Here is a 17,236-nt window from a genome sequence, read left to right on the forward strand (position 1 = left end):
GCTTAGAAGTCTCATTGTACCCCAAGCTTTTTTATATCACCAACTTCTGCCCTGTGGCTTTCTCTGTATGGAATACTCCCACTCCATCCCTCTACCACCCCCACCAGCTGGAAAACTCCAGGGCCTCATTGTTATTTCTTTCCACTGCACCATGCCCAATATCATTGTAATTGTTGCACTTGCTACTAATTTTCTTTCTGTGTTTGCCTTGTTGCATTACCCTGGCATATCTTGTATAGCTGTTCTCCCCACCTGTCAGTAACTTGAGATCAGGAAACTCAGTCATCACTGTAGCTCCAGTGCCTAGCAAAGTTCCTGACATATAATAGAAGAACCATTAATGTTTACAAAATCAACTATCCACAAAAGGTAACAGTCTTCTGGGAGACCTATAAAAATCTCGACCTTATTTTCTAAATTATACTGATTGGCAGGTTCATCTTCCAACTCTGTCATCAGGTCTGTCCCACAGAATTCCACAACTTCATTTTGGCATTGTCAAATTCTTTCTATCTTGTGAAGAATGACTCAGACTAAAGATAACACCTATCCTCAGACACGTGATTCATAATCATTCTTACTTTTTTTTTAACTTTTTATTTTGAAATAATTTCAAAATTACTCAAGAGTATGAACATGATATGGTGTGCATGTTTGTCTCCCTCCCAAATTTATGTTGAAATAGAATTTCCATTTTTCTGAGCAGGCTGTAATCTCAGTGACTTGGGGAGATGAGGCAGGGGAATAGCAAGTTCAAGGCCAACCTCAACAACTATCTCAAAATAAAGAAATAAAAGGGGCTGGGGATGCAGCTCAGTGGTAAAGCGCCCCTGGATTCAAGCCTCAGTATTAAAGAAGAAAGAAATGAAATTTAATTGCCATTTAATAGTATTAAGGGATAGAACTTTTAAGAGTTGTTTAGACCACATGGGCAGTGCCCTTTGAATGAATTAAAGCTGTTATTCAAAGAGTGGGATTCTTATAAAAGGCTAAGTTTACTTTTCTTTGTCTCTGTCTCCCTCTATTTACCCTTCCACTATGTGATGCCTTCTGCCATGCTAGGACACAAGAAGGCCCTCTCCAGATGTGAGAGCTCCATCTTGGACTTTGGAGCCTCCAAAACCATGTTATAGAAAGTTTCTATTCATCATAAATTGATCCATCTGTGGCCTTCTGTGATAGTAGCAGAATAACAAAGTTAAAACAGGAATAGAACAAAGAGCTATTGTACACCTTTTGGCCACATTCATCATTTGTTTTGTTTTGCCATATTTGATATCTTTCTTTCTGCATGTGCATAAGCGTACATGCATTAGCAGGCATGTGCACATGTACACACACAGACACAGACACAGACACAGACACACACACACACAATACTTTTCATGAGCCATTTAGAAATTAGTTGCATAATCATGTTCCTTTATTTCTTAATACTTTGAGATTCACTTCCAAAAAACAAGGATACTCTCAGATATAACACAGTACATTTGTCAAATTCAGGAATTTAAAATGTATACAATACTCTTATCTAATACACTGTCTACATTCATTTTTCTACAATTGTCCCAATGTGTCCTTTATAAAAATCTTTTTCTCTGATCCAGAGCCAAACCTACACATTACATGTAATAGGCATGTCTTCATAATCCCCTTCATCTGGAGTAGTTTTTCATGCTGTTTTCCATGACAACAAAATTTTTCAGAAGCACTGGAGTAGTTATTTTGAAAATTTTTCCTTTGCATCTGATGTTCGTGCTTGGTTAGATTCATATTATGCATTTTCAGCAGGGATCTGTATAAATAATTTTGTGTCTATATCACTGTATAACATCAGAAATCAAATCTCAATTTATCCCATCACGGATGATGTTAACTCAATCACTCAGGAGGTGATGTTGGTCAGGTTTCTCCACTGTAAAGTTACCATTTTTCATTTTTTAATCAATAACTAATCTTTGGGGGAATATTTTTGTAATAGATAGATATTCTATTCCTCTTTTAAACTTTTATCATCCAGTGATTGTTCTTTTAAATTCAGTATTTCCATGATTGCAGAATGGTGATTTCCTATCTTCCTTATTCCTTCTACATTACTAATTGATTTTTTTCTGAAGGTCCTTCTCCTTGATTTGCACTTTTATTTTTTGTGTGTCCAAAATCAAGACTTTTTAAAAAAAATATTTCTTTGAATCTATTTTTAAATTTCAATCACATTTTTCTTTAACTTTAGATTTCAAATGTTTTATGTTAAGAAGCCAAAGAGCTGACATTTCATACTGTTCAACTTAACCATTTTATACTTTGTAAAATTTTTATCAGAAGTTCCTAAGTCTCCTTTCAACCTTCTAATTATAATCTGAGACTACTCCTGACTTGTTACAGTGCTCCCTAATAAGTCCTGGGAAATGCTCAACTCCTACCTAGGAATCCTTATAGTATACCTCTCATTTTGAGCAAATTAATTCGCATTTTTGTCATGTTTCATCACATAGCAGAGAATAAGAAAGACAATCTAAATTCTGTAATTTAGGGACCAGTTTCTTTCTATTCCACTAGTTCAATTTCCTTTCTAGACCAGAATATCAAAATGAAATCCTCAGAGAATGACCTAATAATTTCAATGAAAAAAAAAAAGTTACTTTGGGTGATTTCTGAAATTTAATGATTTTAAAATCTTTGTATGAAGCAATTACTAGACTAAAGAACAATTTAGACTGTTTTGCTGCTAAGTATTAGTCAAATGTTTCCGAAATTGTTATTTTGGAATTTATTTCTGAAGTTCTCTCTCTAATCAGTTCAGTAATAGGTACAGGTCCCAAATATGCAGTTTTCCCTTGTCAAAGGACTAAGGAAATGCATGTGTCTAAAAGAGGCTAACTAGGTCTCATCCACTATGAATAACATACCTTTGTGCCTGTAAAAACTATTAACCAATAAGATCAAGAAGCAGCTAATATCAACTATGTAGAATAAAAAGCAATTTGAAACTTGGAAAATACAGCATAGAGAAAAACAGATTTTCAGAGCTGCAAAGAACCTTGGTTGTCATATACAACCCAATGCTCTCCCTTTGTAAATGAAGAAATGGAAGCAAGGAGACACAAGGCAGTTAAGAATGGTATGTTAATTAAAAGTGAAAATAGATGGTTGGTGATCTGAAGTGCTTTAGGTTCACTCATGTTTCTATAACACAATTTGGGGTTGATCAAGTCCTGCCTAGTTCCCAATCTTTTATATTCTCCCTCTCCCAAAAGCTACGGCTATAACTTCAGCCCAGCCTTGTGTCTAGAAACAATACTTTTAGACAGATGAGATTTAAGGAAATCTAACCAGCCTCTCTAGAATTGACATAAAATTAAACACACTCTTTCTTTCCTCAACTTTCATTTTACATGTAGAGTTTGTGCTTTGACCAAATTCCCATCTTAAATGCAGTTTCAGCATCTAGACCTTGAACATTGGCCTTGTTTGTGTTTGTGGTTCAGTCTTGGATACCTGCCTAGTAAAATACTAAGGCTAGAACTGTACACTTTCTTGCCAGGTGTTCAAACAAACACATATATACCAATATCCATAGCAGGGTTATTCATTATAGCCCCAAAGTGGAAATAACCCCAGTGTCTATCAACCAAAAGATGTGCAAATATGATATATCTATATAATGGAATATTGTTTGGCCATAGAAAGGAATTAAGTACTAGTATATGCTACATTATGGATGAAAACATGTCAAATGAAGGAATTCAGACTCAAAGGCTATGAGTGGCTGATTTCATTTATTATATGTCCAGAATAGGTGAATTCATAGAAATAGAAAATAGATTACTGGTCTCCAGGGGCTATGGCAGATGGCTTAATAGATGAAGGTATATTCAGAGGGTGATAAAATGTCCTGGATTTGAATACTGGTGATGGTTGTGATATATTGTGATTATCAAAAACATTTAATTGTATATTTTTAAAGTTTAAATGAGAATTTTATGTTTTGTGAATTTTATCTTAATTAAAAATATAAAAAGATCGTTTTCTAAACAATATACTAGTTGCAATGGAGGCAAGCTAGCTGTTACAAGAGCTAGTCCACAACTGGACTAGAATGGTGACATCAGAGATGGGAAAAAAGGGAAAAGATTCACTGTGCATTTTGGAAATAAAACATGCAGTATTTGCTGATGTCAAGAACTGAGGGCAGGGAGAGTGAAGGAGAAAAGGATGAACCTAGAAACACTCAGAGAAGATGAACCCAGAAGCACTCATATGTTCTGACTAAAGGAAGAACATATTTCAAGAGGAAATGAAGTACTCAAGTTTGGACACATTAAACCTTGAGATGCACATAACCCAGTCAGAATAACCCTAGTTTAAGAAACTTCTACTTTCTAAATGTATTTAATTTTTATAAATTTCTATTTCTCATCTACAGAATAGGAATATGAATGCTACCTAAGAAAGCTGTGGGAATAAAATTTAGTAATTGATGTAAAGTTCTTAGCACAGGTTCCTAACACATGGTAATTCCTCCATCAGTTAGAGATTATGATTGTCATAATCTTTGTCCTGGTTACAAGATTTATTCTATTTGTGACTTCTCCGTCCTTCTAGCACTTTCAGAAGCTTAGCCAACCCCAGAGGGTTGATTCTGAACAAAGTTTTAGGCTCTTCTAATTTTCTGTCTTGCTGCAGCTAATGAATTCACAAACAGCCATAATCTGAGATTTATTGAAATAAAAGGACCTGACTAACTGAAAATAATATTCAGATCCCTTAGCCAGGCAAGTATATTCTCATGGTGGAGAAGGCACACTGGGAATCTAACACTGCATGACAATTTTCTTTTTAAAAGTACCCAACTCACTTTCTTCTGATTTTCTACTTCCCTAGCATCCTCTGGTCCTTAATTTTATTTCCCCAAGCTCTCTTTCCTTTAGGAATTAAAATGTGCTGACAAGCTGACAGGAGTATTCTGGTCTATTTGGCAGTTAATTTCCTCATAGAGACTTGTAAATTGATGTTCTGGTTTATAATCAGGCTCTTGTAAGTTTGGTTGGAAAGAATCAATTTGCCTGGGCCTGTCAACTTCTATGTGACCACAAGATCACCCAATTTCTGAACCTGAAAGCTGTTATCAGACTCTGAGCAATACTGACCTACTAAGGATGGTACAGACTCTGTGACATGAGGCTACAATCAGCCATCCAGATTTGAAAATACAAAATTTTACACAGATGTTGTAAATATTAAATGCATTAGTTTATATTAAAGTGCCTAGTCTATGTTAGACTCTCAATTAACACTAGCTTAATCTTTTTAAACCATATGCCATGCAACAGGGGGAAAACATCCAAGTTTGAAAATTTTACAGACGAATTGAAATGATCCTAAATTTTCTTTACACTCCTTCACAATTTATCCCTAATCCTTCCTCTGAAGTGTTTCCTTTGTAGTGTTTTTTCTCATTTATGCAACTACCTTTTGCAATTAACTGTCTTTATGGTTTATCCTACAGAAATGCTTATGGAAAGTATTAGTGCAAATAAAAATAACATCTGAGAAGAGCTTTATATATCCTGAGAAATTATTTACTCACCAGCTTTGTGATCTCAGGCAAGTCCCTTAGCTTTTCTGGACATCCAAGTCTCATAGCAAGTACTTACTTCTGCCCTCCTACCCCACCCTACAATGTCTCTTAGTGTCCCTTCAAGCTTTGATATCCCTGACTGGTATTCACTATTAAATCCTCAGCAATTAGCACCAAGTAGATGCCACTGACATTTATGTGGAATGATTGGAGGTATATATTTGAAGACTATATTTTGCTCACAAATCTTATAAATAGGCCCAAATTTTACAATAAATAAAGTAGAAATTAGCCACTAGCTTGCTATACAAAGTTTAAAATTCTGATTTAAGTGAGGTGAGGATTGAGGGAATGGAAAATAGGCTAATCTCTCTTTCTTTGGTGCTGTAATCCCTCATATGTGTGACTTTGCTTTGCACATTTTCAGTTACCTGCAACCAACTGGGTTCCAAAAACAGAATAAAATAGAAAATTCCAGAAATAAATTCAAAAGTTTTAAATAAATTTTATAACAGCATATCATCATAATTATTCTTTTTTCTGAAGTACTGGGGATGGAACCCAGGGGCAATTTACTACTGAGCTCCATCCCTAGCCCTTTTCATAAGATTTTAAGAAAGGATCTCACTAATGTCTAGGCTGGCCTCAAACTTTCAATCCTTCTCCCTTACCCTCCTGATACCTGGGATTACAGGTGTGTACCACCAGGCCCAGCTCATTTTATTTTATTACTAGTTATTGTTGTTAATCTCTTATTGTGCCTAATTTTAAAATTAAACTTTATCATAGTTATATATGTATAGGAAAAAACAATACATATGGGGTTGGATCCTGTCTGCAGTTTAGGAATCCATTGAGAGTCTTGGAAAGTATCTCCTGCAAATAAGGGGGGAATAGCTTATATTTTATTCTAGGCAAGCACATACAAATAAGTAAAATGAATTAACTACTGTGGTAATCAAGAACTGCTGATTCCTGTGCGCGAGTTTTCCGCATGAGCCTTAGTTTTCTGCATGCACTACCATCTAAGATGTAGAATCAACTTCTCTTGAAGTCAGATGACCTGAGTAACTAAGGACTGAGTCAAGTAAAATTACAATCATTATAATGAAATTCCATCAAACTGTCTGAATCCAAACAAAGAAAATTCTAGTTTAAGGAAATACGACAAAAAATTCATTGACTAGAGGTTGAGGACAAACTTTTAGGCAGGCTATCTTCATGCAACCTCAGCACCATTATGATGAGTGAATGCATCCATCAATTGATAAAAAAAAATATTTTATTCATACAAAAAATATACCTTGTTAAATTTTTTCAAAGCACAAATTTCCTGACTCGGTTTTTGCTTGTTTGTTTGTTTGGTTGAGTTGGGTTGGATTTAGGCTTTTATTTTCCACTCTGACTTCTCAGAAAACTTTGCTCACAATAAGTAATTCAACAAATATGTCCATCTTGAGTTTTTATTGCCTTTAAGAAATGAGGACACTCCTCAATATTGATTATAATTTCAGTAGCTAAGAGAAGCTTCCGTTTACAAGCCTTTGATTTCATAGTTGTATATTTGTTTTCTAGAAATTATCTCTAGCTTTCTATCTCACCCATTTCATATTTGTGGCTATAAAATAATTATAAATGATAACTTTCCCATTCCTTTCACCTTTGGTAATAGCAGCTTAATGAATGTAAGGTGTTTTGAAAGATTTTCTTTTCAATCTCTCTTTGCTGGCATATGCCAGAAACCAGAATAACAATTTGAAAACTAACATACCAAGTCAAGAATGGAAAAGTGTGGGCTTACAGAAGTTACATTGTCTTCTCTAATAAACCTCACATGTATTTCCAAAGGAAAAAGTAGACTGTACTTCTAATTTATTTTGTTTCCTATTTTACCCATAATCTCTGCAACCTTAAAAAAATTATTTTTGTTTTCTGGGTGTTAGTTTCCTTCAGCTCAATTAGTTCAGTGTAACAACTGTTACTGACTACCTACTGAGAAATCAAATATTAATAAGACATATTTTCTAACTCTGGTGAAGTTCATATCTTAATAATTGTTTTTTAATTGCTTTTTCAAAGTCTCTGTCCCACACCCATTTCAATCTGAATGATTTTATTTTTACCTGCTTTATATTTGGAGATTTAATATATTACTGCTTCAAGATATTGGAAAAATCACTAGTCTAGGGAAAGCTGAAAACATTTAATTACAATACAAGCTCATACTGTTAACAATAGAAGTACTGTCTTTGCTAGGTTCTCCAGATACAAAATATAAGACAAAGGGTGTGATTTAGGGAGTAACAGTTAGGGAAAGGTGAGAAGGACAAAACAAGAAATGAAAGACAATCCAAAAAATGGTTTATTATTGAGTTAAATGACCACACATACAAGTGGCTGGATGTTCAGTATTATAGGACAGCCCTATAATCTCTCAGAGAAATAAAACAGGAATCATTTATCCATTATTACTTCCCCCCCATTGGTCAAGGATGGTCCTCCAGGGCGTGTACCCCCCACACTTCTGGTTTGTACATACATGAATGTTGAGCACAATCCCCTAGACATCCCAAACTCCTTCTCCCTCAGTAAGTAATCCTTAAGGTGTGGAGTGAGTCAATAAAAAGCCTGTGGTAAACTGCAGAGGCCTGAGGCAAAGCACAGTCACATCATGCCTGCATGAAACTGGACAGCACCTTCACAGAAATGGTCACTGGAATCACAGCTGGAATAAGAGGTGGGGCCAAGACAATCTGAAGTGGTACACAGCTGCATTTGATATGAGCATATCTGAGGCACAGAAGTAAAACTAAGTAGAGAATGTTTGGGGCTGGGATGTAGCTCAGTGGCAAAGCGTCTGCCTTGCATTCGCAAAGCCCTGGGTTCGACCCCCAGTTCCAAAAAAGACAAAAAAAAAAAGAACCCCACCCCAAAAAAATAAGATTAAAAAAAAGAGAATGTTTGGCTCTGCCTAGAGAGAAAGGGATCAGGAAAGGTTTCACATGTAAACAACTCCTCAGAAAAATTCTGAAAATTAATATAAGTATCAGATGATCAAAGGGGATGGGTATTCCAGACAGAAGGAGATAAACATATATATCCTGATAAATAAGTATATGGATTTGTGTGCATATTTATGCATATATGAAACAGAAAATTTAATTAAAAAGATGCATTTGAAGAATTATAAGAAAATCAATATTCCTGGTGTTGATGACGTTTAGGGATGTGAACAAAATCAAAAACGTGGATTTGATAAGACAGATTGAAAGTTTAAGTTGAATACTAGAAAAAATGGAAGTTATTTGAGTGGTTTTAAGCAAAACAAGCAAATTTGGGGGAGGGTATATATAGAAGAATATTGATTAATATTACTATATTTGTAAAGCAAGAGATGAGATGTATGTAAAGAAAGTAGGAAATACAAAAAGGCAGAATATTGCCCCTATAAATTCTGCTGTGTTGATGATACATATTGTAAGCCCTAGAGAAATCAATTAAAAAAATAAAATGTGTAGCTAAGAAGTCAATACAAAAATTGAGATAAAACACATGCACAAAATTCAATCAGCCGGGGCTGGGGATGTGGCTCAAGCGGTAGCGCGCTCGCCTAGCATGCGTGCGGCCCGGGTTCGATCCTCAGCACCACATACCAACAAAGATGTTGTGTCCGCCGAGAACTAAAAAAAATAAATAAATATTAAAAATTCTCTCTCTCTCTCTCTCTCTCTCTCTCTCTCTCTCTCCTCTCTCACTCTCTCTTTAAAAAAAAAAATTCAATCAGCCTAAAATAAGGCAGAAAAAAAACAACGGAAAAAATAGAAACAACTGAATTAAAACAAATAGCAAGATAGTATACTTAGCTCCCCAAATGTCAATAATTGTACTAAATATAAGTAGATTAAACACCTCATTTGAAAATACAATCAATGAAACATGGTTAAACCTCTCAAATACTATGCCAAGTGAAAAAAATGTAAACACAAAATAGTACATACTAATTTTCTTTACAGAAAAGTTTAAATAAAACCATTTTACTTTTCCTTCAGGACCCTGTTCTGGGTCATCCTGAGAATTGATAATTCTAATTATTTTTAATTGATACATAAAAATTATGCACATTTCCTGGGGCAGTGGTGCACTCCTGTAATCCCAGCAGCTGGAGAGGCTGAGTTAAGAGAATCCTCAGCAACTTAGCAAGGCCCCAAGCAACTTTATGAGACCTTGTCTCAAAATAAAAAAATAAAAAGAGCAAAGAGTGTAGCTCAGTAGTTAAGCAACCCTGGTTTTAATCCCTAGTAGCAAAAAAATCATACATATTTATGACTTATTATGTGATATTTTGATATGTGTATACATTGTGTAATGTTCCAATCAAGGTATGCATCTCTATCTCCTCAAACATTACCATTTGAAATCTGATCAGAATTTGCCTAGGACAAAGGAGCAGTGCAAATACTGCCTTCAAAGATGCAAAAGTGAATTTCTTGTGTATATACACAAAGCACTAATAAAAAAAAACTATAAATAAATTGAAGAAAGATCAGTACACTATAAAAAGGGAACAGTGGGTGAGAGAAAGGGAGGGGAGGGGGAAATACTGGAGACTAAATTAGAACAAGTTATATTTCATGTTTTATAATCGTGTCAAAATGCATCTTAATGTTATGTGTAACTAAAAAGAATTAATAAAATGAAGAGAAAGAAAATACTAAAAACAACCATGGAAGATGAGAAAAAGAGACCTAACTGATCTGTATTAAACCTAAATTGCTGCCACTAAATATAATGAAGATAATACTCCAGTTGGAGTAAAGATTTTGGCTGACCCTTACAGAGTATTTACTCTGAGTAGCCCCTTTGGTAAGCCTCTCACTTGCATCTTTTCATTTCATCCTCATGCCAACCCTATGAAGTAGGTGGTAGAAATATTCCCAAGCTGCAGGTGAGGAAACTGAGGACAGTTAGAAATATGTTCAACTCTAAGTAACAGAATACCCAACTGCAGTGGCTTAAACAAATGATGTATATTAAACTTCAAAATAAATAAAATTTTAAAAAGTGGCAAAAAGAAGGCGATCTGAGTCTGTTTTAGATGCTAGGCAACATGAACCAGGACAGAAAGGTGCTTTCTCTTTCTGCTTTGCATGCTGCCTCATAGTTATGTAATGCTGCTGCATCTTTGGGCATCCCAGGGCTCCAGGTAGGAAGAATCTCCAAGTTTTCCCACCCAGCAGGATTTTGCTTATCTGTCATTCACCAGGACTGTGTCATATGGCTACCCCTAAATGAAAGTGTGCTAGAGAGAAGGGGGTTGTGGATAGAGGCCATAGAAGCAAACCAGTAATCTGTATCACAGCTACTAAAAGGTAGATTCAGGATTTGGTCTAGATTTATTACTCATATCTGTGCTATTAACTATGATGCTATGTGAACAAAGTTATCCATAAATTTTCTCAAAACGCATATAAATATGCCAAGCAAGAGGAAGAAACTTCACTCTGAGAGCAAATGGATTTGACATACTGTGAACACCACAAGGAGCATGTGGATAATCTTACAATAACATGTTAGTTTCTTATCTTTTGGGAGAGCAAATGAAACTGGAAAAATGAAAAAAAGAAGTGAAAATAAGAGGGGTGGGAATGGTGACCAGTGGCTTAACTTCACACCATTTTTATCTAACAATTGTGCCTCTTGTATGACTCTATAGTACAGCATCAATTTCTGGACATTTCACATCTAGAGTGTTTTCTTGAGTTCTGTTAGGGCAATTTTCATGTTCTACAAGTGTCGCCTGGGTATCAAGAGGAGGCAAGGTAGACAGAACATAAACTTAAATTTTTTTTAAACAAAAAAGAAAAAGAATATGGTTCATATTTAAATACTAAATATTTAAATATTTCTAAAGCATTCTTTCTTCAAGTCATTTCCAGCTATGAGATCAAGCCCATTACACATTTACACTGTATATATATAGGTGTGCCCAGCATTCTGATCAGTATGCATGATTTTTATCTGCCCAAGACTTTAGCAAGTATAAAAAAAATTCATCAAGAATAAATTATTATCTGAGTGCTAATTGTAACTTTTGACTATTAATATACAATTTTAGGGTCAGTGAGTCAAACATTAAGAATTCATTTTTTTCAAGCAAGGCGCAGTGGTGCATGCCCCTAATTCCAGTGGCTCAGGAGGCTGAGGCAGGAGGATCACAAGTTCAAAGCCAGCCCCAGAAACAGCAAGGCACTAAGCAACTCAGTGAGACCCTGTCTCTAAATAAAATACAAAATAGGACTGGGGATGTGGCTCAGTGGTTAAGTGACCCTGAGTTCAATCCCTGGTACAAAAAAAAATCCATTTTTTCAGTTTGAATTATTAAAGCTTCATTATATATCTGCCCACTCCAAAAACACAAATAAATCAACAGCCATTAACTGAGCATCTACTGAGCCATTTACTGAGCATTGTCCTCAAAAAAAATTACAACCTTATGATTGACAATTTGATAAATTATAGTAAATCTATGTGACTGACACAACAAATTACCTTTAAGTTCTGATTTCTCTTTCTCTTCCCTTCACATTTTTCATTTTTATTTCTTCTTTAGAAATAACAGTGAGATAGTTGAGCAAGATGATCAAGTAATAACAAGAGCAATGTAGAGTTTTCACCAGAGAGATTTGAGAAACATATTATCTGAATTTTTATCACTTAATAAAATATAACACAAATTTTCAAATTACTTGCTGGGACAAAACATTGCCAAAGATCAAGTGTGTTGATTATTAAGCTACATCAATTATTTTCTGTTGGAGATTTCAACCTACTGCCTAGAAACCAGCGCAAATATCACTTGGATAGAACTGATAGAAGTGGCCACACAGGCACAGTTTGCTGCCTTCTGACACCTACAAGTATGGCAAAGGCACAGAGTTGATCTCCCAGTCCACAGAGAGAAAACGAAAATCTCTAAACTGCCCTACTTATAGCTGTTACCCATGATTTAAAAAAATATATTTTTTAGTAATACATAGACACAATATCTTTATTGTTTGTTTATTTTTTTATGTGGTGCTGAAGATCGAACCCAATGCCTCACATGTGTGAGGTATGTGCTCTGCCACTGAGCTGCAACACCAGCCCCATGTTATCACTTTTTAAAAAGAGAAAACACTAAAAGATTATATTCAGAAATTTCTCAAACTTTCATATGGAACTATAGAATGTGAAACTTCTATAATTAATTCACTTTTATTATTATCGGCAATTTTGTGATGTTTTGTTGTAGGCCCTGAAACCCCAATATTGGGACTGAGAAAAAACACATTCATGTGAAATCAAACTCATGCAAAGAGTAGGAAATAAAACAAATAAATAAAAATAAAAAAGAATAGGAAAATACAGAGAGATGTTGATCATACATTTTGCCATAGATTCAACTAAGTTAATATGACTTTTATTAATATTATTAAATAAAACATATACTATCATTGAAAGATTGCCCAAAATATCAAGGGAAGTAATTGACACTATTCATTAACCATCTGCCATTTTTTTCAGGCATAGAGACATTGTTCACAAGAAGCCTGGAATCTCCTAAAAAAAAAAATCTTACAAACATGAAACCATGAAAAAAAATGAGTGTATATTCTTAAACAAGATAGGTGCTTAGGTTCTTAGCAAGTATACAGTAAATGACAGTGAAAACACAGGCACCAATAGAAAAATAAATAAATAAATTGGACTTTGTCCAAATTTTAAAATTTTTGTGCTGCAAATAAATCAATCTCTACAACCCACAGAATAGCAAAATTGTCAAACATCATCAAAATCACACACACACACACACACACACACACACACACACACATTTATAATTGTTGTTGTTTCTAGTGGTGCTGGATATCAAACCCTGGGCAGCAAGCATTATACCACTGAACTACACCCTCAACTCATATAACTAAGAAAGAACTTTTAACCAGAACATATAAATAAGTTTATAACTTCACAATAAAAAAGATAGCCCAATAAAACATGGGAATAAGATTTGAAGAGACATTTCTCCAAAGATACACACATGGCAAATAGCACATTAAATGATGTTAATCATCAGTCATTAGAGAACTGCAAATCAAAGCCACAATGAAATACCATTTTGTATCCACTGGGATGGCTATAATTAAAAAGGCAATAATGACTACTGGTGAGGATATGGAGAAATTGGAACCCTCATACATTACTGATGGGAATGTAAAATGGTATAGCCATTTTAGAAAACAATTTGACACTTACTCAAAAAAGCAAATGTAGAATTACCATATGATCCAGCAATTCTGTTCCTAGGTATATATCTAAAAGAAATGAAAATATGTGTCTACAGAAAAATTTGTACAAATATGTTTATAATAACATTATTCATAATAGCACCAAAATATGGAAATGACTCAATGTCTATCAACTAGATAAACAAAATATAGTATATTTCCACATAATAGAATGATGTTTGGCTATAAAAATTCTGAATGCAATGTCCAAAATAAGCAAATCTATAGAGACAAAGTAGATAAGTGTGGTTATCTGAGACTTAGGAGGTGGGGGATTTAAGGAATGAAGAATGACTGCTAAGGAGTTTGGGTTTCTTTTAGGGGAAACAAAGTGTTCCAAAATTAAATTGTGGTGATGGTTGCACAACCCTGTGAACATTCTAAAAGAAAATTTTAGCTAGATACTTTAAATAGGCAAATAGTATTATATAGTGGTTATAAAAAAGCAGTTATTAAAAAATGAACTTTTACAAATTTTTGACTGGTTTCCACTTGTCATTACCAAGTTTGTCTGTGGTAAATTTGTCCCTCCACCCCACTGCACCCCAAGACTATGCAAATGCCTCAAGAGACAGAAGCAGCTCTGGTTTCTACTCAAAAAGATTTGTCCCTGAAAAAAAGTGTTCATTAATCACAACCGGGCTGAGAAATGTGCTGACAACTTACTTAGATTTCTAATTTATTTGCATTTCAGATGTATATTTTCAGTGACCAAAACATAAATTAGGTTGATAATAAATTATGTACTCAATTATTTAGCTATACTTGCTATAAAAATTCTATTAGGGTTAAAATTATCTCTGATTAAAACTACTTCTCTCCAAGACTCCTGTGCATGTGGCCATGGGCTAACTCAGCACTTCACTAGCTATTTAACTGTGACCTCTGATAGCACACAAGATGTCAGTGTCTATTTCCATGGACCACTTTTATGTGAAATATTTTCTCTGCATGATCTAAATTTACTGAATCATAATCTGCTCTTTGTAATATGTGAAAAAGTGGAGAAATCAATTATGTGTAATTATACATGGTGTTTCACAGTATTTTCAGAGTCTATTATTAGTAAATTTCTGAACTAAAGAAAGACAAAAATAGAAATGTCTTATTACAATAAAGCTATAATAAGACAGTCATTCAAATTGCTCTTGCCCAGCTTTATTTTTTCAATAGTATTTAATGCTAACTGGCATATAGTACTTCCATTTCTCTTTTCTATAAATTATTAATGCCCATCATCTCCCAGGAGAATAAGTACTGCAAGGGCAAGGGATTTATTATTTTTCACTACTATGTCTTCAGCATCTGTAACATCAATACTAGAGGTGTTCAATATTTCAATACTGTAAGTGGTCAATAAACAATTGATGAATTTAACATTTAGAAAGCATTGGAAGAATCATATAATCACTGTTTGAACAATATCCAAAAAAAAACAAATGCTTTTAAATTGTAACTCTTTTATATCATGAAATCCCTTCAATTTCTTGATGACCCCAATCTCTACTGTATGCACAGTAAGACTTTGTGTTTTCAAGACATTAAACAACATTTAAGATTATCATTTACTGTCATACTATTGTTACTTTAAATTTATTGCTTATTATTACTGTGTTAGCATGAAGCAATAGTTATAATTTATTTGTATTGGAAAAGTGAAATGAGCAATTTTTACTTAGAGATGCAGGTATTTATCAGAAGCCACATTAATGTAATATTATTCATTATAACAAACACAATTTTAGAAACTTTTGATAAAATTTCAATAAAAGCCTCCTTGAAGATAGTCATAAAAATGATACTAATATTCCCCACATATTTTTATTATTCCTATTGTCTTTCTCCTCTGCTCCATCATTACTCCTCTATGGAGAATGTTTTTGACCCTCAGATTTCATTTTGTTCATAGAAAAAAGTTATACCATCATTTCTTGCATATATTTATGCCAGCTTTTTAAAGTGATTTCTATATTATTGTTGCAATTTTTGTCTTTCTAATTCTTCTGAAATTTTCCCTTAATTGTTCTTTCTCCTGACTCAGGATCTGTATGTATCTTTCAGTCTCTTTCTTTCAAATCCGTGGGACCACCATATTCTTAGTGTTCTATGAATTTTTGCTCCTACTTTTTTCTAAGACAACCATAGAAATCCTCAAGAAGCGAAACAATTCAAGAAAACTGTCCAAAGGAAAACACTGGAATTTTTATAAACATACTTGTACTACATTTCTCTTTTTTTTCTGTATTTCAAATGATTTTGCTTAGGTTTCTTTTAATTGTGAAAACTTCTCTTTTTTTATTACTTTGAACAGATATCACTAAATTCTATGGAATTTTTGACTACACCTATCTTAATATCATTTATCCAAGAAATTGCATAAAATATGAAGATAAAAGAATTCTTCCTTTGGCAGGAAAATAAAAGATATGGGAATGTAATACAGTAAAGCATCAGGATGTATTTGTGAGAAATGTAAAACTAAGCTAGCTGATGCTGAGATTAACAGTTCAAGACCTTTGCCTCATCAACTCATTAGCACTGAATAAAAGTATCAAAGATATGAGAAGATAAGTGTACATGAGTATTTTTAAAATGAGAAAATGGGGCTGGGGGTATAGCTTAGTGGTGGAGTGTGTGCTTAGTATGCCTGAGGCCCTTGGTTTAGTCCCTGGAACAAAGAAGGAAGGAAGGGAAGGAAAACAGTGAATGTGACACACCTAAACAAGAAGCAACCTTGTCAGGAACCATTCTGTAAAAGAAGTATTTTATCTGTCCTACTTATCCAACATCTCCTCTAGAAAACAAGTCAGAGCTATGGTCCCGATATCAAACGAAAGAGAAGTGGTTATATTCAAAATAACTCATCTGCCAAAACCATATAACTGCAAATAACATAATTGTTGGATCTCATTAGCTACTTCAGTTTTAATATAGGTGTATGCAAATCACACAAAAAGCAATGATTTCCACTTCTGTTTAAACCAAATTTTAAAAACTGTCTTTAAAAATGTTTGGGAAAGATTAATATTGGTAATCAAGAAGATAAGGCAAAAATATGAATTGTAAAGCTGAGAATTAAAATCTGTACCCTGCAGCACACAAAAAGAAAGAAAGAAAAAAGACTGGATTATTACCCATGACTCTACAAACACATATGGTGAAGACTCTTGCCATAGAAGATACTCTTGCCTAATAATTGGAACACTACAAATACACACTGGCTCCTAGTTACAAGTGGAGACATACCCATCATTTTCAAATGCACTCTCCTTGATTCAGGAACAACACAAAAAACAGTGCGATCTACTAACATTAAACATACAAAGTC

Source organism: Urocitellus parryii, chromosome 11 (assembly GCF_045843805.1).
Source record: "Urocitellus parryii isolate mUroPar1 chromosome 11, mUroPar1.hap1, whole genome shotgun sequence".
Classification (NCBI taxonomy): Eukaryota; Metazoa; Chordata; class Mammalia; order Rodentia; family Sciuridae; genus Urocitellus; species Urocitellus parryii.